The sequence below is a fragment of the Saccopteryx leptura genome, chromosome 3, assembly GCF_036850995.1.
Source record: "Saccopteryx leptura isolate mSacLep1 chromosome 3, mSacLep1_pri_phased_curated, whole genome shotgun sequence".
Lineage (NCBI taxonomy): Eukaryota > Metazoa > Chordata > Mammalia > Chiroptera > Emballonuridae > Saccopteryx > Saccopteryx leptura.
In genome coordinates, this window is record NC_089505.1 from 362806676 (window position 1) to 362830766 (window position 24091).

Below are 24091 nucleotides of genomic sequence, written 5' to 3' on the forward strand. Positions count from 1 at the left end.
GAAGCCACTTCAGAAATCCCCTGGCATTCCTGCCTTTGGACTCCAGCTTGATTTGCTCTCTCTGAATCTTAGTCTCAGCTAAGCTCATGGCTCCCAGCATTCAGTTTTGCTGCCTTGAAGTTGGAGACTGGACTTCCTTCTGGTCGATACACTTTCTAGACTGTAATGACACATGGGCATTCCGGGAACAGTAAGTGATGGATACATGAATTTACCAAAACTTCCAAACTGCCCTTTTGCTGTTCCACTTGTCTATCTCACCCCACCCTTGCTTACTTACTATCACCCTGAAGCAGAAAAGTTCTAGGAAGCTGGTCAGCTGCCCCGAGGAAAAGCGTTCCAGGAAGCCGAAATCGTAGGACAGCAGAAGGGAGCGTACCAGAATTGCTGACTCAGCGCACACTTGCTCAAAGCTCTCCCCACCTTAATAAATGTTTGCCTCAGAGTCTGTTTCGGTGCACTTCTCCTGGAGGAGTGCCCGGCAGGTCTTTCTCCTCTAATAAAGCCTGCACACCTGGTGTTCGAGTGCCGCCTCATTCTTACAGTGGATGATAGTCTGGAGCTTTAATCTAGACTTTTTGGCTGCATGTTTATAAAGAAAAAAAAAATACACACACACACACAAATGAGTGTAAGCAGGAAAAAGAAGAAAGGTGAAAAGGAGATGGGGTAGTCCATGGAACCCAAAGAAAGAAAACACTGTCAGACAAGATTAAAACCTCCCTCTGTGACATCATGCCCCACCTATGTTGTTTTGTCCCCTTTACTCTTTTTTTTCTACAAATTAGTTTTCTCTTCTTTTCTGGGTGGGTGGCAAAAGACAGTCACTCTACACCTCCAAAGGTCACACGCCTGTCTTCTGTGACCAGCAGAATCTGACTAACGTTTGATTTTAAATTTCAATTTTAAATCCTGAATTGGGAGAATATGACTGACCCTGCTAGGATCATGTGCCCACTCTCGGTTCTGTCCGCCATATGCAAAGGCAGTTGCTGCGGAGAAATAGGGCCAAAGTACAATTGTGGTGGCCAAGGCCACACCTGTAGGGAGAGAGATGCCAGTTAACAGAGAAGGAGGTGCGGCTTAGTGGAGGAGCAGAAACCCCAGGGGGAAATCTGTTGTACAGAGGGTCTGCCTAACTCACACCTCCCTGCGTTATTGGTGTTGGGCGCTGTCCAGCAATAGCCTCCTCTTCATCAATAAGGTCCCAAAGACCATGTTCTTTACTGGGATTCTTGCACAGAGCTTTTTATTATAGAAATAAAGACTATTGCCCAACATAAAATTCTCTATCAGAATACAGTGTAATGTGATTACAGCTCCATGTGGGCAGTGTAACCGACACACGCTATGACAGAGAACATTCTGAAACTGTGAATGAATTTCCAAGGTGCCAAGATGAAAGTTTAACGTGGTTCTTTTTAAAATTCAATTTTTTTCCAAATGGACATTTACTTATCTCATGGAATCTTTGTCAGTCTTAGAAAAAATAAAACCCCTGCAGATTCTAGCTTCAAGTCAGAACCTTTTTCCTGAGAGCAGAAATATTGCTCAACGAATATCACTATTACTGCTGCTCAAAGCTGAGGACTCTTGGCTGATTGATTTAAAAAATCATTAGTTGTATCCAAAAAGTACATATTTAAACATAATTTATTTTTTCTTAAAACAACAACAGGATTATTTTTTTAAACTTTGAAGAGTAGAGGTCTTGAAGAAGAATCTAAAGACAGAAGCAAAACTTGGGTTGGCGAGCTTCACATACCAGGTATTAGTAATCCCAGCTCTCTGCTCTCTCACTCTTAGACCTCAAGCAAGCACTTTAATCTCATTGAGTTCCACTTTTCCCATTTCTAAATAAGAACAACTATGCCTACCTCTTAGGAATGTTGCAACTATTACGTAAGGCAGTGGTTCTCAACCTTTCTAATGCCGTGACCCTGCAATACAGTTCCTCATGTTGCAGTGACCCCAAACCAAAAAATAATTTTGGTGGCTACTTCATAACTGTAATTTTGCTACAGTTATGATTCAGAATGTAAATACCTGATATGCATTATGTATTTTCCAATGGCTTTAGGCGACCCCGCTGGGGTCACGACCCACAGGTTGAGAACCGCTGACGTAAGGTAACACATAAGATTCTTAGCCGAGTCCCTGCCCTACAGCATATTCTCAGTAAACCTTTGTCCCTTCTCTATTTATCCAGACATTTCTCTTCCTAGTACTCTGCCCATTCTATTTTACGCCGGTCCATCCCATGACAGGAGTTTATATATTGCTATCCAGAAATTTACATGACAATTTTACTAATTGGCTCTATAGCCAGACATCTACCATGTGCCAGGTACCACTGGAGGAAAGAAAGGCACAAATCAATTTATTTTTATCTCCTTTGACTTGCACATGTTTTTGGCATGCAATAGCTCCTACCATTTGTATGTGACCAAACACAAGGGAATATGTTATAAGAAAGAAATCTTGGGTGAGATGAGAGATCATGTCGTCAAGCTAGCCATTCTTTTCAACCCAACCTCTACCTCTACTGGGTCAAAGGCCACTAAGTTACCACCTCATGACTCTATGTCTATGTGGCACCCAGAAGAAAAATCACTGATGTGCGTTATGTATGTCAACTTAAAATTATTTGACTAGTAGTAAGTCCTCAACTTTTAATGGGTTAATTTGCTGTTGTTTTCTTTTATAATTACTAGTTTATGACTCTTATCTATTATACTGTTGGTTGATTATCTCCATTTAATTAATTTGTAGGAGACTGTCATCTTGATTATTTCTCTGCCTGAAATGCTACAAATGGCTTTCTTAGTTTATTGTTTGATGCATTCATTTTAATGTTTTCCAAATAGTATTTTTCAAACTTTAGTTATTTCAAACTAAAATGATTTTAGTCAAAACCAGGCAACAGGCTTCAAATTTTGGTTTTTTTACTTTCTATTTAGTTTATCTTTAGAATAAATGTTATGGTTAAATAACTAACACAGATTACTGTAGCATCGATTAGAACAGAAGAATTTATTGAATGAAAAACAAGTAAACAAATTTGGGTTAATGGGCAAGATTCACCCTAAATGAGGTACAGAAGCAGAGACTCTGACCCAATGTATAAATTTAGACTTAATACTGAATGGGACTTGATGTTCAAAATCCTGTATCTGAGGCCATTTACCACCCTGCTCTTTACAACATCCTGGCCTTTCAAATGAAGACCAGGACCCAGATATGATAAGGCAGGAACCCTTTTAACAGAGACTGAAACCAAAATTGAAGGCTTAATTGGAGAAAGAACAGAGGCCAGAAAAGTAGATCCACGGCCCTGCACTGCTGGCCTACACCCCTTAATTTCCGTTATCTGGAGGACAGACCAGCCTTTGTTTCATGTCTCTGTTTGCCATGCACGGTGCCCAAGGTGATGTCGCAGTAATACAGGCACTGAAAATCCACGGAGCCACACCGGAACCCACTGCCTGTCAGAATGGAAGTACTTTTCATGTCCTGAGCACCTGTAATGTGACAGGCATTGTACATCCCTATCTCATTTCATTCTCACAATCACACTTTTTGATGGGAACCATTGTTTCCGTTTCACCAGTGAGGACACTGAGACTCAGCAAGAGCGTCTGTTGTCTTCAATGCTAAACAGCTGTTAATAGGTGTGGGCAGAAGTGGAACCAGGTCTGAATTATTGTATACAGCATTTTATTCACGATGTCAGAGGGTTTTTGTGGCCAAAGTCTCCAAAAAGCCAAATTATTTTTTCTTTTTTTTTTTTTTTTTGGTCCAAACATACTTCCCATAGTCTAGTGATGAGTATCATCTTTGTACTCTTAAACTCATGGTTTTCTTTCACTTGGAATAGCTGAGCATATTTTCAGCCAGGACGTTCATCTCTTAGATTGCTGTGGGAAGTCCCAGGGCTGGCTAAAATAGGCTACGGTCCTTTGAGCTGAGCTAAAAATAAGAATCAGGCTCCTACAGGCACTTGAGCTCCCACTGTAACTGTTATTCCATCAGTGGAAAGCACTGGCTTGCCCTTTCCCTGACCTCCTTTGCAAAGAAGGAAATGTCTTCTCTACACTAAGATTTCCCAAGTCTAAAAGAGAGCTAATGAGGTCATGTGGGCCTAAGCCCTGCATTAAGGCAATATGGTCCATCTTCTTCAGAAGGGGTAATTCCATCACTTGGTAACATGTGCAATTCACTTTCGGACACTTGGACCTAATCCAAGAAACAAGACAGAACTTTCCAGGGACTGAAGCTGGTGGTAGGCAGAATGGTTTAGATACAGCAATTTCAGGGAGCATAGATAATGTAATTGAGTGTTCAAGTTTGGAAAAGTGAAGAAACACTCAGAGTAATTTAAAAGGTGATGAGGGTCTTTAGCTGTGCAAAAGCTTTTTAGTTTGATATAGTCTCATTTGTTTATCCTGTCTTTTATTTCACTTGCTCATGGAGATAAATCAGCAAATATATTGCTGTGAGAGATGTCAGAGAGCTTGCTGCCTATGTTTTCTTCTAAGATGCTTATGGTTTCACGGCTTACATTTAAGTCTTTTATCCATTTGAGTTTATTTTTGTGAATGGTGTAAGTTGGTGGTCTAGTTTCATTTTTTTGCAGGTAGCTGTCCAATTTTCCCAACACCACTTGTTGAAGAGGTCTTTACTTCATTGTATGCTCTTAACTTCATCAAATATCAATTGTTCATAAAGGTGTGGGTTTATTTCTGGGTTCTCTGCTCTGTTCCGTTGATCTATATGCCTGTTGTTTGCACAGCTAAAGACAATAAGAACAGAATAAAAAGACAAACTACACAATGGGAGAACATATTCAACAATACGTCTGATAAGGGGTTAATAACCAAAATTTATAAAGAACTTGTAAAACTCAACACCAGGAAGATAAACAATCCAATCAAAAGATGGGCAAAAGAGCCTGACCAGGTAGTGGCGCAGTGGATAGAGCATCGGTCTGGGATGCGGAGGACCCAGGTTCGAGACCCCGAGGTCGCCAGTTTGAGTGCGGGCTCATCTGGCTTAAGCAAAAAGCTCACCAGCTTAGACCCAAGGTCGCTGGCTGGAGCAAGGGGTTACTTGGTCCGCTGAAGGCCCGTGGTCAAGGTACATATGAGAAAGCAATCAATGAACAACTAAGGTGTTGCAAAAAAAAACTGATGATTGATGCTTCTCATTTCTCTCCATTCCTGTCTGTCCCTATCTATCCCTCTGACTCTCTCTCTGTCCCTGAAAGAAAAAGAAGAAAAAAAAAAGAAGCTTGACTTTTTTAATTAAAAAAAAAAATGGACAAAAGAAATGAATAGACACTTCTTCAAAGAGGACATACAGATGGCCAACAGGCATATGAAAAAATACTCAACATCACTAATCATTAGAGAAATGCAAATTAAAACCACAATGAGATATCACCTCACACTAGTCAGAATGGTGCTCATCAACAAAACAACACAGAATAAGTGCTGGCAAGGATGTGGAGAAAAGGGGACCCTCCTGCACTGCTGGTGGGAATGCAGACTGGTGCAGCCACTGTGGAAAACAGTATGGAGATTCCTCAAAAAAAAAAAAAATCAAACTGCCTTTTGACCCACCCATCCCAGTTTTAGGAATATACCCTAAGAACACCATAGCACTGTTTCAAAAGGAGAAATGTACCTCCATGTTTATGGCAGCATTGTTCACAATAGTGAAGAGCTGGAAACAGCCCAAGTGTCCATCAGTGGACGAGTGGATTAAAAATCAGTGTACATCATATACACAATGGAATACTATGGGCCATGAAAAAGAAGGAAATATTACCTTTTGCGACAACATGAATTGACCTGGAAACTATTATGTTAAGTAAAATAAGCCAAGCAAAAAAAGAAAAATATCATATTACCTCACTCATTTGAGGAATCCAGTGAACAATGTGAACTGAGGAACAGAATTGAGACAGAGGAGAGATCAGAGGAAAAGAGGAAAAGAGGACAGAGGGAAAGGGGATGATAGATGTTGAGGGGAATATGGGGGGGAGGGGGGATGCATTCAGGACGACACTAGCATCTATGTAAACAATAAATTAAAATCAATAAAAAATAGCCTGACCTGTGGTGGCGCAGTGGATAAAGCGTGGACCTGGAAATGCTGAGGTCGCCGGTTCGAAACCCTGGGCTTGCCTGGTCATGGCACATATGGGAGTTGATGCTTCCAGCTCCTCCTCCCTTCTCTCTCTCTGCCTCTCCTCTCTCTCTCTCTCTCTCTCTCCCTCTCCTCTCTAAAATGAATTAAAAAATTTAAAAAAAAAATTTAAATAAATAAATAAATAAATAAGTAAAAAAAAAAAGGTGATGAGGGTCTAAACTGGGAGCCTATTATTGGCAGCAGGAATAAAAAGATTCAAAGAAATAAATGTGTTTTAATTATGTGAATAGAGATAAATAAACCCATAGCATAATAACAGAAATAACAACAGCTAACATTTATGGAATGTCTACCATATTCCAGATCATAACTCAATATTGAGCATGATAAGATTTTAGGCTCTTGAGCAAATGCAGGTAGGTTTTAGCATCTTCCTTATATTAAATAAGAACTAACAGAAGGGGATAGAGATTTGTTTCCCAAGGCCCCACAGCAGGCATTAGCAAGACCAGGATTTGATTCCACATCTGTCTGATGTCAGAACTGTTGTGTGGGACTGGCCATCAGTGGTGAGAAGTAGAGAACCCCATCAGAATTTTTATGTATTACTGACCTCTTCTCCCAAGTAGAATTCTGAGAGGTTTACAGTCACAAATTTGTCTTAATCATGTTTTTTATTTTATTGTCCATTTATGCACATGTATCCTCATATAGTCTGTAAGTACTTTGAGGAGCATGTGGGTATTTCAAACATTTGCCACAATGCCTGGAGGAACAGACCTGCTCAATAAATGTTTACTGTAGAATGAATGAACTGAATTGATAATGCATTCAGACAGAAGGAAACCAGAAAGTTAATAGAATATATCTTCATGACTTGTCATAATTTAAGAATGCCTTTTTATCAAATTTTATGATTTGGTTTTATAGCTCTTCTCTGAGGTACAAGAAAATTTTATCTATATAATACACATATATGTTTGTTGTTGTTTTGTTAATTTTACAGCTTAAAAAAGAACAGGTATTAGTAAAAAAAAGTTCATGAGGCTATGAGTAAAGCTCAGAAATACAGCTCTGATTAAATATCTGATTAAATATAAAGCTAAATCATGCTATTCAGATGAAAAAGTGGTACAGTCTTTAAAAAAAATAAATAATTTTGGAGGAATTTGGGATAATTACCAAGTACTTTGATTTGCCATTTTTTCAGCACAGTCTACCATACTTCGTGGTTAAATGTTTCCTCCTCGTTTGGCAAAAGACACAAGGGACTCCCCTTCCTACAACCTCACGTCTTATAGAAATTAAGGTAGTCAGTCTCTTCTCCCCCATATCTCCTACTCTATCATCAAAACTCATGCTCACACACTTACACATGCACACTCATGAATCCTTAGACACATTAGTCACATATTCATACACAGACATGCCATCTTAACCACACACACATCAATGTTCATACAGATACATGATCACACATTGCACAAGTCTAGGAAATGTTACTCACATTATGAACACTACAAATTGTGTCTTTTGTCATTGGGCGATATTCACCCTACACAATCAAATGTGGCAACCTTCTTTATTCACCCATTCAAAAATTCACAAATCTATGGTCTTTCTCTCTAGACCTATTAAGTACAAATAATCAATATAGAAAAAAAAAAGCAAAGAAAATTTTAAGAAGTGAGGTAGTGACCCGAACAAGTAAAATTAGGTAAGGATATCAACAAGATGAATTGCTCCCAGCTTGCTGTCCAACACTATCTTCAGACAGAAATAAATGGATATATCTTAGACCTTTAAAATGCATAGCCAGGCAGGCTGCAGCCAGAAACTATGACTATTTTTTTTTCCTCAGAAAATATAGAAATCAGATGAAAACAAAGGCTGGCCAGAAAATGGGCATTCAAATCACAGCCACAGTTTCATGGTTGTCTAACTTTACCTATTGCCCTGAAAATGTGAATTTTCTAATTCTCACTTCCCCTAAACATGAAAAACTTTAGCAAACCACTACATTGCAAATCAAATTATAGATTCTCTCTCTTTTTAGTGAGAGAAAGACAGATAGACAAAAACAGACAGACATAAAGGGAGAGAGATGAGAAGCATCAACTCATACTTGCGGCACCCTAGTTGTTCATTGATGGCTTTCTCATATGTGCCTTGACCGGAGGGGCTCCAGCAGAGCCAGTGACCCCTTGCTCAAGCCAGTGACCTCGGGCTCAAGCCAGCGACCTTGGGCTTCAAGCCAGTGACCTTTGATCTCAAGCCAGCGACTATAGGGCCATGTCTATATTCCCATGCTCAAGCCGGCAACCTCACACTCAAGCTGGTGAGCCCACACTCAAGTCTGCAACCTTGCAGTTTCAAACCTGGGTCCTCAGCAACCCAGGCCAATACTCAATCTACTGTGCCACCTCCTGGTCAGACCAAATTATAGATTCTTTAAGTTAGTATTTAGGTAAAGGTTATAAAGTTCATAAATCTTAAACCCTATCTGAGGCTTGACTTCCAAAAATATTCTATTAGGGTTACATTGGAGGACCCCAAAACCACATTGCTTATATCTGAGTCTCATCACTATCATTTCCTAGTTTTGTGATGTTGGGCAAGAATCTTTCACCTTAGTTTCCTCATTCATAATATGAGAAATATAAAATTATATATCTTGTAGAGTTTGATGAGGATTAAATAAGTTAATAAGTGTAAGAGGCTTAGAAATTTTTCTTGGAGGACAGTACTTTCTCAGTAGATGTTATCTGCATTTATTATAATACCCATGACTAGCAAATTCAGATTTTATGCTTTTATCCCTTAAACTGGGAGTTTCTCAGCCACACAAACCTGAATGTAAAGCCCAGCTTTGCTACCCTTGAGCAGAGAAATCTCATGCAAATAAACTTTTCTGAGCCTCTATTTCCTCGTTTGTGTATGTGACTGGTGCTCAAGGATTTATGGTGGCAATAATGACAGCTGGAGCACAAAGCGCGTGTTTAAATGCTAGCTGGCTCTCTCTGCGGGCCATAGTTAGGTCATTCCTGCTTCTGAAATTTCACTTGCTGAAGGTCTCTGCACCTGTAACCCTGTGCGCACCTCGTTAATAACTGTACACATCATCATCGTGTCAAGAGTGTATTTCCTGACACCAATATTCTATTCGTCCCCACGCCCCAAATATTATGCCCATTCATGTATTCTCCAGATTCAAAGGCTAAAAATAATATGTCTTCTCACCACTGGGATGCAAGCATTACAAGAGGCAACATTTGCACCTCATAAAAAATATTATTTTACAGTCTCTACCTACCTTAAATATAACTACTTAAAAAAATTACAATGTCGAGTTAACCCCAGGGAACTTGGTTATGTACATAAATGATTGCACAGAACACTCATAACAGCCCTGTGACACAGGTAGTGTTATCTCCATTTGATAGGAAAGGGAACTAAGTCTGAGAGAGATTATTTTGCCCAAGTTCACAAAACTTATAAGAGGAAAAACTTGATTCTGTATCCCAAATAGTCTAAGCCAACGTGTTCCCCTATAGTCTGCTAGTAATTGATGGGTGTAAGAAAGTAGTGATGGGCACAATATCTCCAAAATATCTAGTGAATGAATATGAGTAATACAATGTATTTTAATAAGTACACTGAGCAAAAGCTCGGGAATCTGATAATACTGGGGTAGCATAGAGGTATGACAACCTTGCATCCCATAATTTGTAGAAGAGATCAGAAGTTTGATATGTAGAAATTTAACAATCTAAGAACAGTTCTTGTTAATAAACATATATGAAGAACCAACAATATACTAGATTAGGTAATAGTGCTCTAAGCATTGCAGAGACTACTTTGTCTAATCATTTGCTTGAATTTAATTTGCATAGAGAAAATGTAGACATTAAACCCGCAATATGAAGGCAAGCCCTGTCTCCCAAAAAAGGCATTATAGAACAAAGCATAAAAAAGGATGAGAAAAGGTCCCATTCTTGAGCAATGTCTGCAGATACTGCTTTTGTGCCATTTGCGGGGAGCTGGGAGTGAGGGGTCATGTTAGAATCAGAGAAGCTGGAACTGAGACTATGTTGTGAGGAGGGGAGGAAAAATTGCTAGCCTTTTCTGCCCAAGGGCTCACCACAGAGTCTGGAGGAGCTAAGGAGGACTTGGTCCAATAATCATCCCCGCCTTGCCTTTCACAGATGAGGACTGGACCCAGGCAGGTGACAAGCGATTCCGAGTCAGCGTTGGGAATCTAAGACAAGAGGACTAGTCTCCTATCTTGTCTTCCAGGAAACTGGCCCCTCACGCAGCTGCCTCAGGTCCTGCCCCTTTAAGCCACTCCTCTTTCCCCTTGTCCCCAACGCCAAGGGGGAGGTCATGTGTGTGTGGAGGGGGGGGTGAGGGGGAAGAGGGTCTAAGGAGTATTCCTAGAGCTACGGAAGTTGTGGGAAATTGAGCAAGGTAATATATTTTCCATGTTTCTGCATGCTTGCTTCTAGTCCTAGGATAGGATGCATGCCTTGTGAGAAAAATTTGTCAAAATAGAAGTAAAAACTGAGTCACTCATAATCCCACCATTCTGGGATACTGTTATCATTTTACTGTGCTTCCTTTCAATCATTCATTGCACTTTTTATACATTTGTTGACTACTAACTGTACAGTTTTGTTTCCTTCACTCTGTGCTTAACGTTACATCACAATTTTCCACATCATCAAAAATCTTCATAAACACTTTAGTGGCAACATAGTATTTCATTACAAGTGTGTACCGTAGCTTACCTCTCCAGAAATGTAGGACTTCAAGTTATTTCCATTAGTCTGTATAACGAAATGGGAATGAAAACCTAGAAACCTAAAATCACAGTCTGCATTTCCAAACGTTTCCTGGAAGAGTCTTTCATCCAACAGTAGGTACGACCTATTCTTTAAGGCTCTTGGTGACTCTTCAAGAAGGGCTGACAAATGTATGCTTTTTTCAAAAATGTCAATGAATAGGAATTTTAATTTGTTCTTTCTGTTTTCTTCCTACTTTGCCAACCCTCCTCTTGCAATACCAGTTACAAAAATATTGGAAAGCATAGATAAACCAGCTTGATACAATTGTGTAAAATACTAATTTAACCCTCTGTTTACATAAACATTTGTTTTCCTGTCTAGGCAATGAAAATAAGCTGGCAAACAATAATTCATTAAAGAGAAAAATGTATTTTATCCTTTTGAAAGTATGCAAGTGTTCCAGTCCTGAGCTATTCAATGTGGTAGCCATTAGCCACATGTGGCTAGTATGAACTGGAAATGTGGTTTGTCCAAATTGAGATGTCTGTGTTGTCCTGGCTCTCATGGAACCCATAAGTTATTACGGTTTTTGAAAGCTCATTAAAAAAAAGAATTAAAGGGCCTGACCTGTGGTGGCACAGTGGATAAAGCATCGACCTGGAAATGCTGAGGTCGCTGGTTCGAAACCCTGGGCTTGCCTGGTCAAGGCACATATGGGAGTTGATGCTTACAGCTCCTCCCCCACTTCTCTCTCTCTGTCTCTCCTCTCTCTCTCTCTGTCTCTCCCTATCCTCTCTAAAAAATGAATAAATAAAAAAAATTAAACATATTAAAAAAAGAATTAAAATATCTCATTAATATTTTATATTGATTACATGATAAAATGATAATATTTTAGATCTATTGAGCTAAACAAAATTAATAAAATTTCTTTCATCTAATTTTTTTAAAACTTTTTAAATGTGGCTACTGGAAAATTCAATATTATTCACATCATTCTCCCTATTTTAACTATTAGATAGGGCTAATCTAGCTAGTATCCAGATTTATCCAGGGATGTGCATGGCTAAAGCTTAATTCTGTTCTGCTTTAATGTCTTTTATGAATTCAGAAGATCAGCAATTTGGAACCAATGTTTCTTACTTTGTTATACATTCCTTAAGGCCTTAAGTACAGTCACTTAATCTTTCTTAATTTCCTTCTGATCTTCCTGCCAGCCTATATTCTTTAAGCTAAACTGTCAGAATTGACCCCAGTACATCACTTCCTTTTCATTCATTCATTCATTCATTCATTCAGTTAGAGCCATTGACTGCTCACCTCTAACATGATCACTGTGCTGTCTAGGCCTGGGCGTATGAATTACTAGGACAGACTGCTTGCCCTCATGAAGTACACAGCCTAGAGAAGGAAACAGAATTCAAAAATAATTATCGTCTAGCGAGATCACTTCTAAAATAGAGGTAGGTTCAAGATGTTATGAAAGAACAAAAGGAAGGAGGGAGTAACAATCTCTAGGTGTGGGACGGGGTGAAGGGAGTGGCGGGGGCAGGTGTCGCCCAGTTGTCAGTTGGCCTGGACCCTGAAGTAGAAACCTAGGCGCTGGGGCTTGTCACATTATGGGGAACATTTTGGGACGACCATCAACATCTGAAGGAGCCCCCTTGAGCATTCACTGCTTGAGAACAATGAGGTTGAGAACAAAAAGGGGACAGGTGTTGACATGAAGACCGTGTTCTGAAATATGCCATTCCATCCTTTTTAGTGTGCATCTCCTGTACAGAGGATGCAAAACTATTTTAAGGTGTGAATTCGGGAACTTAACTATTCAGCTATGAGGTTTAGAAAAGTCTGTCTTTTTTTAAAAAAAAAATTTCTTTATTTCTTTATTCAGTTTAGAGAAGAGAAACAGAGAGAGAGAGCGAGCAGAGGGAGAGGGAGAGAGAGAGAGAGAGAGAGAGAGAGAGAGAGAGAGAAGGGGGGCAAGGAGGAGGAAGCATCAACTCCCACACGTGCCTTGACCAGGCAAGCCCAGGGTTTTGAACCGGTGACCTTAGCATTCCAGGTCAACGCTTGATCCACTAAGCCACCACAGGTCAGGCAGAAAAGTCTCTCTTGCAGCATAAACTGGAGAGCAGGAATGCAGGGGTTGGGGAAGAAGTGAACCCATTTATGCCAGAGGATAAAATTTTTGAAATTCGATTCTTCAAAAATTTCCCAAAAATTTACATCACTTTTTGACAAGCTCCCGGCATGCCAGTGTCAGCAGTGGCGACTAACTCCATGCACCACGTGATTACATGGACCCTCAGGAGGCAGACGTGTGTGAAAAATCAGACCTCGGCAATGACCTTGAGCGGTAGGATAGAAGTAACTCCCACGTCACTACCGTTCCAGTAATGGAACACACGGCATAAATGGGTTAAGACCAGAAGTAATTTCCTTCTCTGGACAGATTCAAATATACCCTCTTGTTCTCCGGAAGTCACCCAAAACATCACGCCTCTGGGAAACCTTTCCTGGAGGACTGAATGAGACTTGGTAATCCACACTTTGCTCTTGACCCACATGTTACTTTCTGAGCCTGAACTCAGCCCGCGGTGCCGCGCTGCAGACCTCTGTACACACTGCCCGCCAGTCTCTCAGTTCCTCCCGAGAGCCGTGTCTAGCAGCATGAGTGGCTTTATTGTCACTTCCTTTGAGAGGCCTTCTTGGACCACTCTTTTCAGTTTTGTTTTCTATTACTGCCTCTTTTTAGTTTCCTCCAAAGCACTCACCACAATTCATAATTTTTACATTCTTGTGCTTTCGTTTGTATTGTCTGTTTCCTCTGCTATCCTACAAGATTTGCATGGGAGACATATTCCTGTCATATTCACCAACATGGGCACAGTGTTAACACCTAACAGTCACTCAAGTATGTGCTGAATGAATAAGTGAATGGACAAAATAAATCATAAGCAATTGGTGCCTAATAAATGTGAATTAAAATAGTGAATTTGTTTATGAATAAAATGAATGGCCAGTCCCCACAAATAAATGTTGATATTATTTTGGTATTTTTTTTATATTATTTTAGTATTGATATTTGATTTCATTCAAGATCTGGTACATTAATCCCATTATCTATGCTAAGTAATAACCCCAAACTGTAGGAGTACATGTATGGATATTGTTGGCAGAAATCTCCAAGTGACTCATTATTCCAGGTGTGTTAGAATTAGAGTGTATGGTCTTTGAACACTGAAGGTGATAACACAGTCATCTCTCTAAGTTGTTCATGGTCCACTGGAGAGACAGGTATGCCTGCAAACTGCCTCCAGCTCTGGGGACAGCGGTGGGGGAGGGGGAACATTGTGTTCCCAGTGTTTTAATCAGGAAAGGCCAATATTTTAGCTCATTCTCAAGGGTGGAATAGGAGTTATTCTGGCGAGGTAACTGGGCAGGCACACCAGGCAGGCAGAGGTAAAGTGCAGACACCTAGGAGGAACAGAAAACACAACCTAACAGCTTCACAGGTCCATTCAGAAGGAAACTCCAGCCCCTTGGCTTCTTCTTCCCCTGGCTGTTTCTCCTTTCTCACCAATGTGTAGCTTCTCCTTCCTGTTCCGAAGGGGGTTTTACTTCCTCTTGTCCTCACTGTCTTGTTGACGTCTCTGTTCTCCCCAGGTAGTCTGGAAAAGGACACCGAGCAATGACAGGCAGCCCTTGTCTACACACTGAGTGTAGGTTTGCTCATTTCTAGACACAAGTAAGAGAACCAACACTGGAGTTGAGATGGGGAAGGGGAGTTGAGACGGTCCAGACTACAGGCCTGCCATGCCTTTGACCCGTGAATGTTCCTGAAGACTGCTGGAGCCACCAGAAACATGGGCACAGAAATGGCACTGGCTTCTTCCAGCTTACCCTCAAACCAAAACGAACCCCGCTGCGTAAACTGTTTTGTAACAAGACTTACTTTTATTTTTCCAAAGGCTGCCTTACCTTCAGGCTTTAAAACAGGACACTCTCCTCTCTCAAGATCCTGAACCAAATCACATCAGAAAAGTCCCTTTTGCCATGGAAAGTGACATAGTCACAAGTTCTGAGGATGGCGATACGGGTATCTTTGGGGACCATTATCGGCCACCGCAGGTGGGTAGAAATTCATGTAGCAAAGGCTGCCCTGTGCAGCGGCTAAGTGAAGGGCACTCAGAAGCAGCGTGCCTGGTTGGAAACCTGTGCCTCCATTTACTAGACACACAACTTCAGGAAAGCTGCTGAATTGCTCCACCTCTCAGGTGCCACTTCTGTACAATGGGGGCAGGGATATCACCTACTTCGTTGGGTTGGCAGGACAACTGGGTGAGTTGATGCACACAGTCCCCGGCATGTGTACATCCAAATGCCGGCTCCCATATTAACCAAAGAAGATGGGTATGAGAGGTGACACAGCACAAGCAAAAGTACAAAAGCAAGACACTGTGTGAGTAATTCCGGTAAGAGAACGTCCTCTCATGTGACGGTGTTTATTGGTGACAAAAGAATGGGGAAAGAAAAGTACATTTAAGCCCACAGCATGGGGCTTTCAGCTGGTTGGTGCCCAAGGACTATTAAATAACCCATCAATTAATAGAAAAGGTTGTATTCGCCTTCTATTGCCCAGAAATGTGCTGAATTCTGTGGGGAAAATAATAGATTTATAAGACACCATTCTTATGTCCACATAGAGGACAAATTGACCAAACTGATTTTAGCAGCCAACCTAAGCAAAGATAAGAGCATAATTGAAGGTTTGACCCACACATGCATGAAACAAAGACAGATAGCAGAATGCCACTGAATACTAGCAGACAAAAGTCAGTAATGAAACACCTGAGCCGACCTTTCTCAAGTCCTGAAATCACAGACTCTCAAGGACAAAAGGAACATTAGGAGAGAAACATTCAACCCCATTTTTCACTTTATAGATGATAGAATTAAGATGTAGGGAAAAGCCTGCCCAAGGTCTCAAAAAGTTTAATGGCCCAGCTGGGATCAGAATGCAGATGTCTTAATCACTGTGAGGCAAAGCACATGACTAGAGAACAAATTAAAAGAAGCCAAAGTCTTTATTAAGTTTTTCAGCAACATTCTATGTTGGATGCTCTGCTAATCGTGATGCTGTCGTTACTTAAGGATTTCACACTTCAAAGGACTGCAAAAAAGTAACAGGTATATTCATATATATATATGAATATGTAAATACTACACTTGTTGAATGATAAATGTTCTCCACCCCCCAAATGTTAAGCCCACTAGGTTTGAAATGTATGCCAATAATAGCTACTGAGATTCAGCCTGGAGAAGGGCAAGTATGGACCTACTCCCTGTCAAAGACCCCCAAAGTCTTTGCAGCATTCAACTAAGAATCTTAACTTGGGAGCTAAGATGATAAGAGAAGAGAGGGACTAGCTCTGTGCAAGGTGAGGAGGGGGCGGGAGGAGCGAGCTGTCAGTAATCCGCCCTGGGGCTCTGAGGACTGTATCCTTCCGTTCAGGGCTCAGTGCCCTCACTGTTCAGTTGTAGGGCACTCTAGCAGAGTACGTGAGAACGTGGGCTGCAAACAGGGCTGCCTGCTTTGGCAAGAACAAAATAAAACGAGCATAAGAACCCGCATGGTACACCCCGTTATATTTAAATTTTAGGTAAACAAGCTATTTCTTAATATTTGCATATTCTTTGCAATACTTGGGACATAGGTATACTAGAAAAAAACTTTTTCCTTGCCTATCTGATATTCGACTCTGAGAGTCCTGTATTGTATGTGGCAATGTAGTTCTTGAGTTGGACCTTGGTTTCAACCACAGTTCTGAGACTAAGTTGCTATGTGACATTGGGCAGATTCTTAAATGCTCAGCGCTTTCTTTAAAAATCTAGATATAAATATAGATACCATTACAGATACATCATATGTATGGAAGATTAACAGCATCCACTCCAAAATATGTTGTGAGTATAAAATGAGAAAACATTTGCCACATGCTTACGACATTGCCTGAGTCATGCTACACCCTCCAAACTTATTCTTGCTGTTGCAGTAACTAGGTGAAACTAGATGGTTCGGGAGGATTTCACCCTTGTGTTTCTCTCAATAAGCTCTCTGAGCAGCATTACTTTTGAGTATCAGAGGCATATAACTTCCATAAATAATATCCGAGTGCGACAAATACCAGACAGAAACAGTTTACTATGTGACTGGCAAACTGGCCTTTTGATTTAACTTAATAATATCTTCAAATAAAAGGGTGAAAAACATCAGAAACAGCCACTCTCCAATGAAGAGGTCTCACAATGTCATGTTAGATGAGTTTAAAGCAATTCAAGAAAAGATTAGCCAAATGGTGACTTGGCCCCTTTCCCGTGGCTGTTTACTGCAGAAGTGAAAGCAAGCCCAGTATTTTGGAGTAGAGTAATTAGGTCAGCCTCACTCCCCACGGATTAAATCAGCTCCCAACAGATTAGGGCAGCTACCTTTCATTTCCATGAACAGACTCCATCAGCACACTGATTTCAATTAGAGAAGTGAGGCTCTATTGACTTATGCTAGACACAAGGAGACACAGTAGACAGATAACAAACTGGATTACAGCATTAATCTCATGGTCATGGCATCAGAGAGATTTTTAAATGCATTACCTCTCCCCCATAGGAATAATTAAGAACATTTTTTCCCCCTCCTATTGCAAGCAGTTTAATCTTCATACAAGGTGACGGCTTAATACATAAATTGAGGGTGAAGTCAAGACTTCCTCACTTCCTGAGAGGTATTAACTTTCTGGCTGGACGTAGACTGGAGCTGTGTCTACCGGAGAGCATGCCCCCAGATGTTGGTCCTGACCAACTTCTAGACAGAGAGGAAACGTCAAGTAAATTTCCTGGAGGTCCATCTAGAAAACACCAGTGAGGCAGGCTGACAGCTTGATCATGTAGACAAGGTGCAAACAGCCTTAGTTAACGGCCCGCGACATTAGCAAATGGAGTGAAAAGGGGAATGTTTAGAAGAGAATGTCTGCTCTCAGTCTGAGCACTTCTGCTTTTTTTTTTCTAGTTTATAGAAATCTTTTTTTAATTTTAATGGGGTAACACTGATAAATCAGGGTACATATATTCAGAGAAAACATCTCTAGGTTATTTTGACATTTGATTATGCTGCATTCCCATCACCCAATGTCTAATTGTCTTCCATCACCTTCTAACTGGTTTTCTTTGTGCCCCTCCCCTCCCCCAGCCCCCTCCTTGTCCTCCCCCCCCCCGTAACCACCACACTCCTGTCCATGTCTCTGAGTCTCATTTTTCTGTACCACCTATATATGGAATCATATAGTTCTTAGTTTTTTCTGATTTACTTATTTCGCTCAGTATAATGTTATCAAGGTCCATCCATGTTGTTGTAAATGATCTGATGTCATCATTTCTTATGGCTGAGTAGTATTCCATAGTATATATGTACCAAAGCTTTTTAATCCACTCCTCCACTGATGGACACTTGGGCTGTTTCCAGCTCTTCGCTATTGTGAACAATGCTGCCATAGACATAGGGTGCATTTCTTCTTTTGAAACAGTGCTATGGTGTTCTTGGGGTATATTCCTAAAAGTGGAATAGCTGGGTCAAAAGGCAGTTCGATTTTTAATTTTTTGAGGAATCTCCATACTGTTTTCCACAGTGGCTGCACCATTCTGCATTCCCACCAGCATTGCAGGACGGTTCCCTTTTCTCCACATCCTCACCAGCACTTAATTCTGTGTTGTTTTGTTGATGAGCGCCATTCTGACTGGTATGAGGTGATATGATATTGTATCTAGAAAACCCTAAAGTCTCAGTCAAAAAACTACTGGACCTGATAAATGAATTCGGCAAGGTGGCAGGATATCAAATTAATACCAGAAATCAGAGGCATTTTTTTACACTAACAATGAACTGTCAGAAAGAGAAATTAAGGAAGCAATCCCCGTCACCATTGCAACCAAAAAAATAAAGTACCTAGGAATAAATTTAACCAGGGAGATTAAAGACTTGTACTCAGAAAATTATAAAACATTGATAAAAGAAATTAGGGAAGATACAAACAAGTGGAAGCATATACCGTGCTCATGGTTAGGAAGAATAAACATCATTAAAATGTCTATATTACCCAAAGCAATTTATAAATTCAATGCAATACCAATTAAAATATAAATAACATACTTCAAAGATATAGAACACATATTCCAAAAATTTATATGGAACCAAAAGAGAACACAAATAGCCTCAGCAATCTTGAAAAGGAAGAATAAAGTGGGAGGTATCACACTTCCGGATATCAAGTTATACTACAAGGTCATTGTACTCAAAACAGCCTGGTACTGGCATAAGAACAGGCATATAGGTCAATGGAACAGAACAGAGAACCCAGAAATAAACCCACACCTTTATGGACAATTGATATTTGACAAAGGAGGTAAGAGCATACAATGGAGTAAAGACAGCCTCTTCAACAAATGGTGTTGGGAAAATTGGACAGCTACCTGCAAAAAAAATGAAACTAGACCACCAACTTACACCATTCACAAAAATAAACTCAAAATGGATAAAAGACTTAAATGTAAGCCGTGAAACCATAAGCATCTTAGAAGAAAACATAGGCAGTAAGCTCTCTGACATCTCTCGCAGCAATATATTTGTCAATTTATCTCCACGGGCAGGTGAAATAAAAGACAGGATAAACAAATGAGACTATATCAAACTAAAAAGTTTTTGCATAGCTAAAGACAATAAGAACAGAATAAAAAGACAAACTACACAATGGGAGAACATATTTGACAATACGTCTGATAAGGGGTTAATAACCAAAATTTATAAAGAACTTGTAAAACTCAACACCAGGAAGACAAACAATCCAATCAAAAAAGGGCTAAAGAAATGAATAGATACTTCTCCAAAGAGGACATACAGATGGCCAATAGGCATATGAAAAAATGCTCAACATGGCCCTGGCCGGTTGGCTCAGTGGTAGAGCATCGGCCTGGTGTGCAGAAATCCCGGGTTCGATTCCCGGCCAGGGCACACAGGAGAAGCACCCATCTGCTTCTCCACCCCTCCCCCTCTCCTTCCTCTGTCTCTCTCTTCCCCTCCCGCAGCCAAGGCTCCATTGGAGCAAAGATGGCCCGGGCGCTGGGGATGGCTCCTCGGCCTCTGTCCCAGGCGCTAGAGTGGCTCTGGTCGCAACAGAGCAATGCCCCAGAGGGGCAGAGCATCGTCCCCTGGTGGGCAGAGCGTCGCCCCCTGGTGGGCGTGCCGGGTGGATCCTGGCCGGGCGCATGCGGGAGTCTGTCTGACTGTCTCTCCCCGTTTCCAGCTTCAGAAAAATACAGAAAAAAAAAAAAATGCTCAACATCACTAATCATTAGAGAAATGCAAATTAAAACCACAATGAGATATCACCTCATGTATTCTGCTTTTAATCTACTTATGCTTCTATTCCATTCATGCTGTTTTAAGAGTATGGTGTGATTCATCCTTTCTATCATGCTCAGCTTGGGTTGAATGACTGGACAGTGTCCATCTTTCTCTAAATGATGCAGAAATCCACAGGATCTTGTGCCTAGGATTTTTTAAAGCACCATGGCCCAAATGCTAGGCACCAGGTTAAATCTCAATGTCTGCCCAGGTCTAGGAAACCACCATCTGGATTCCAACCTTCTAGCTACCAATAAGAAGAAAAAACATGAAAAGAGTGTCAAAGGTCATAGAATACTTAAACATTCATTGGGTTTTAAGAGGCTCTAACCCCATCAAAGGACACAATCAACACAGTGGAAAGGAAACCTATGGAACAGGAGAAAATATTTGCCAATCTTATATCTTACAAAGCATTATGATCCAGAATATATAAATAACTCCCACAACTCAACAACAAAATAACCTGCTTTTAAAAGTAGGAAAAAAACTTAATAAACATTTATCCAAAGAAGATACACACACACACACACACACACACATATACAATAAGTCTATTAAAAGATACTCAACATTATTTATTATTAGAAAATTGGGAATCAAAATTATAATAAGATATCACCTCACATCCATTAAGATGAGTACCATCAAAAACAAAACAAAACAAAAACAAAAAACAGAAAACAGATGTTGCTGAGAATATAGAGAAATCGGAACCCTTATGCACTGTTGGTGGAATATAAAATAGTGTAGGCACTATTTGAAGCAGTATGGCGGTTTCTAAAAATATTGAACATAAAATTACCACCTAACTAGGCGGTGGCGCAGTAGATAGAGCTTCGGACTGGGATGCAGAGGACCCAGGTTCAAGACCCCAAGGTCACCAGCTTGAGCGCGGGATCATCTGGTTTGAACAAAGCTCACCAGCTTGGACTCAAGGTCGCTGGATCGAGCAAGGGGTTACTCAGTCTGCTGAAGGCCCGCGGTCAAGGCACATAAGAAAAAGCAATCAATGAACAACTAACGTGTCGCAACGAAAAACTAATGACTGATGCTTCTCATCTCTCTCCGTTCCTGTCTGTCTGTTCCTAACTATCCCTCTCTCTGACTCTCTCTCTGTCTCTGAAAATAAAAACAAAAAAAAAAACAACACATAAAATTACCATATAATCTAACATTTCCATTCTGGGTATATATTCAAAATAATTGAAAACAGGATCTCAAAAAAATATTTGCACACCCATGTTTATAGCAGCATTATTCACAATAGACAAAAGGTGAAAATAACCGTGTCCATCGACAGATGAATGAATTAACAATAAGTCTTGAATATTATTAAGGCTTTAAAAAGGAAGAAAATATGACATATGCTACACAAGGGATGAAACTTAAGAATATTATACTAAATGAAATAAGCCAACCAGCAAAAGACAAATACGATATGGTTCCAACTGTGGGAGGCACCTGGAGCAGTTAGATTTGGATGGGTGGCTAAAATAGCTGCGGTACACTTACACCGCGGAATACTACTCAGACATATATAAAATAAAGGCAATCTTACCCTTTGCAACAGCATGGATGGACCTGGAGAGCATTATGCCAAGTGAAGCAAGCCAGTCAGAGAAAGACAAGTACCATGTGATTTCACTTCTATGTGGAATCTGATGAAGAAAGGAACTAACAAACAAAATAAAAACAGACTCACAGACACAGAGAACAGACTGTAAGAAGGGAGAGGGGTGGGGTGGGGGGCTGGATGAAAAAGGTAAAGGGATTAAGAAAAAACCTCACTGACACCAGCATAGTGATGACCAGAGGGAAAGGGGCTGGGGAGGTAGAAGAGGGTCAAGGAGGGACAAACGGGGATGGAAGGAGACTTGATCTGGGGTAGCAAACACACAATACAATACATAGATGATGTGTTATCGAATTGTACACCTGAAAGCTATATAATTGTATTAACCGATGTTGCCCCAATAAACTCAACAAAACAAAAAATGACAAAGTCGAAAGGTGGCTTCCCAGGGGCCGGAGTGGCAAGAGAACAGAAAGTTGGTTCCCAGATACTGAGTTTCAGTTTTGCAAAATAAAAAAAGTTCTAGAGATTGGATGTACAGCAATGTGAATGTACTTACACTATTAAACTACACACTTAAAAACAGTTACGATGGTAAATTTCTGTTATGTGTATTTTATCAGGGAAAATGTTCTATGAAGAGGTGAAATGCTCTAACTCATGCCCTCTCAACCGGGATGACATCACCACTACGAGGACAAAATTCATCTTGAAGGAGAAAGATGGAAAAAAAATCTTATCATTCTGTGTATAAGGCACAGATAAATATGAACTTTATCAACAAATACAGGGTTTTATCTGTGTTATTCAAATTCCATGGAGATGTCTAGAAGTAAAAAGTCTCTAAAAAGACTTGTTAGTGTACCAAGAATAAAAAAGTTGAGAAATCCTGCCATAAGCTACCATCCACATTTCAGTTTCCAATTCCAAAATGCCTGCGAGAGATCTCTGCCCACCGCAGACAGCGCTCGGCCGTGTCCAGAGTCAGAATTCGCATCTACCATCACTATTTGCTGAGCACGAAGTCTGTCAACAGTTGTGTGGCAGACCCTGGATTGTGCTGAAGGTGAAACTGACATCAGACAAGTAGAAGATGGTTGTGTCAATTCTCTACTCAATCAACCCTTCAAATGTTCTACCCCCCCCCCCCACAGTACACAATTATCAAGACCCACGACCATGTCATTGTGGACAAGTCCATAAACTACATAGACGAACTTCTCTCCAATCACATTCTATCTACCATCGGCATGTAAATTCAATGTGATTTCTTTTACCTCCTGTCAGCTGTAATTACCAATCCCTCCCTTCCCAGGGCTTATTCTTTAACAAGTGAATGCCATGGAGAACGCTACAAGCCAAGTCAAGTGCTAAGCCTTACACTAAGTCAAGTGCTATCTCCCAGAGAAGCAAAGTGAATCACTCCTTGCTCTGCGGTCCCAAGCCCCGAGAGAAATGTATGCCGATGTTAATTACATGCTTACCTCTTCCATCAAGTGGGCCTCTTTTAAGGCAGAGAACATGTGTTGCACTGCCTATTTCAAACATCAAATAGAACATGCATTTTGCTGGATGGACAAATGAACAGATGACACAGTGTAAGAGCAGAGGAGGGTTACTTTTTAATTCAAAGGACATGAGATATTATGGAAGAGAAAGCATTTGAGTTTGAGTGTAAAACTGTCTCTACTTAAAAAATATACTTTTAAAAATAATTTTTAAAATCCCCTGTGGGTTAGCAAACTAATACTTAAGGTAAAAAAAAAAAAAATCAGAAATTGTAGATATATTCAGTGAAGCAAGGAAGAAAATCACTTCTTTGCTCTGCCCAGAAGCAACACCCATCATTAATATTTTAGACATATACTTGTTCAGCCTTACACTAAGCATTTTTCTCTACATAATTGAGATAATATAATTTTATCACCTACTTTCCTTCCTTAATGCTATATCATAAGTATTTTCATTATCATAACACGCATTGTAAATATAATTGTTAATGACTGTACTCAGTTCCTTCGCAGGAGTCTATATCATGATTTAAATAATCATTTTCACAGTACTGGAGTTTTAGGTGGTTTCCAGTTTCTTGCTCTCATAAATAATGCACATTTTTGTTCA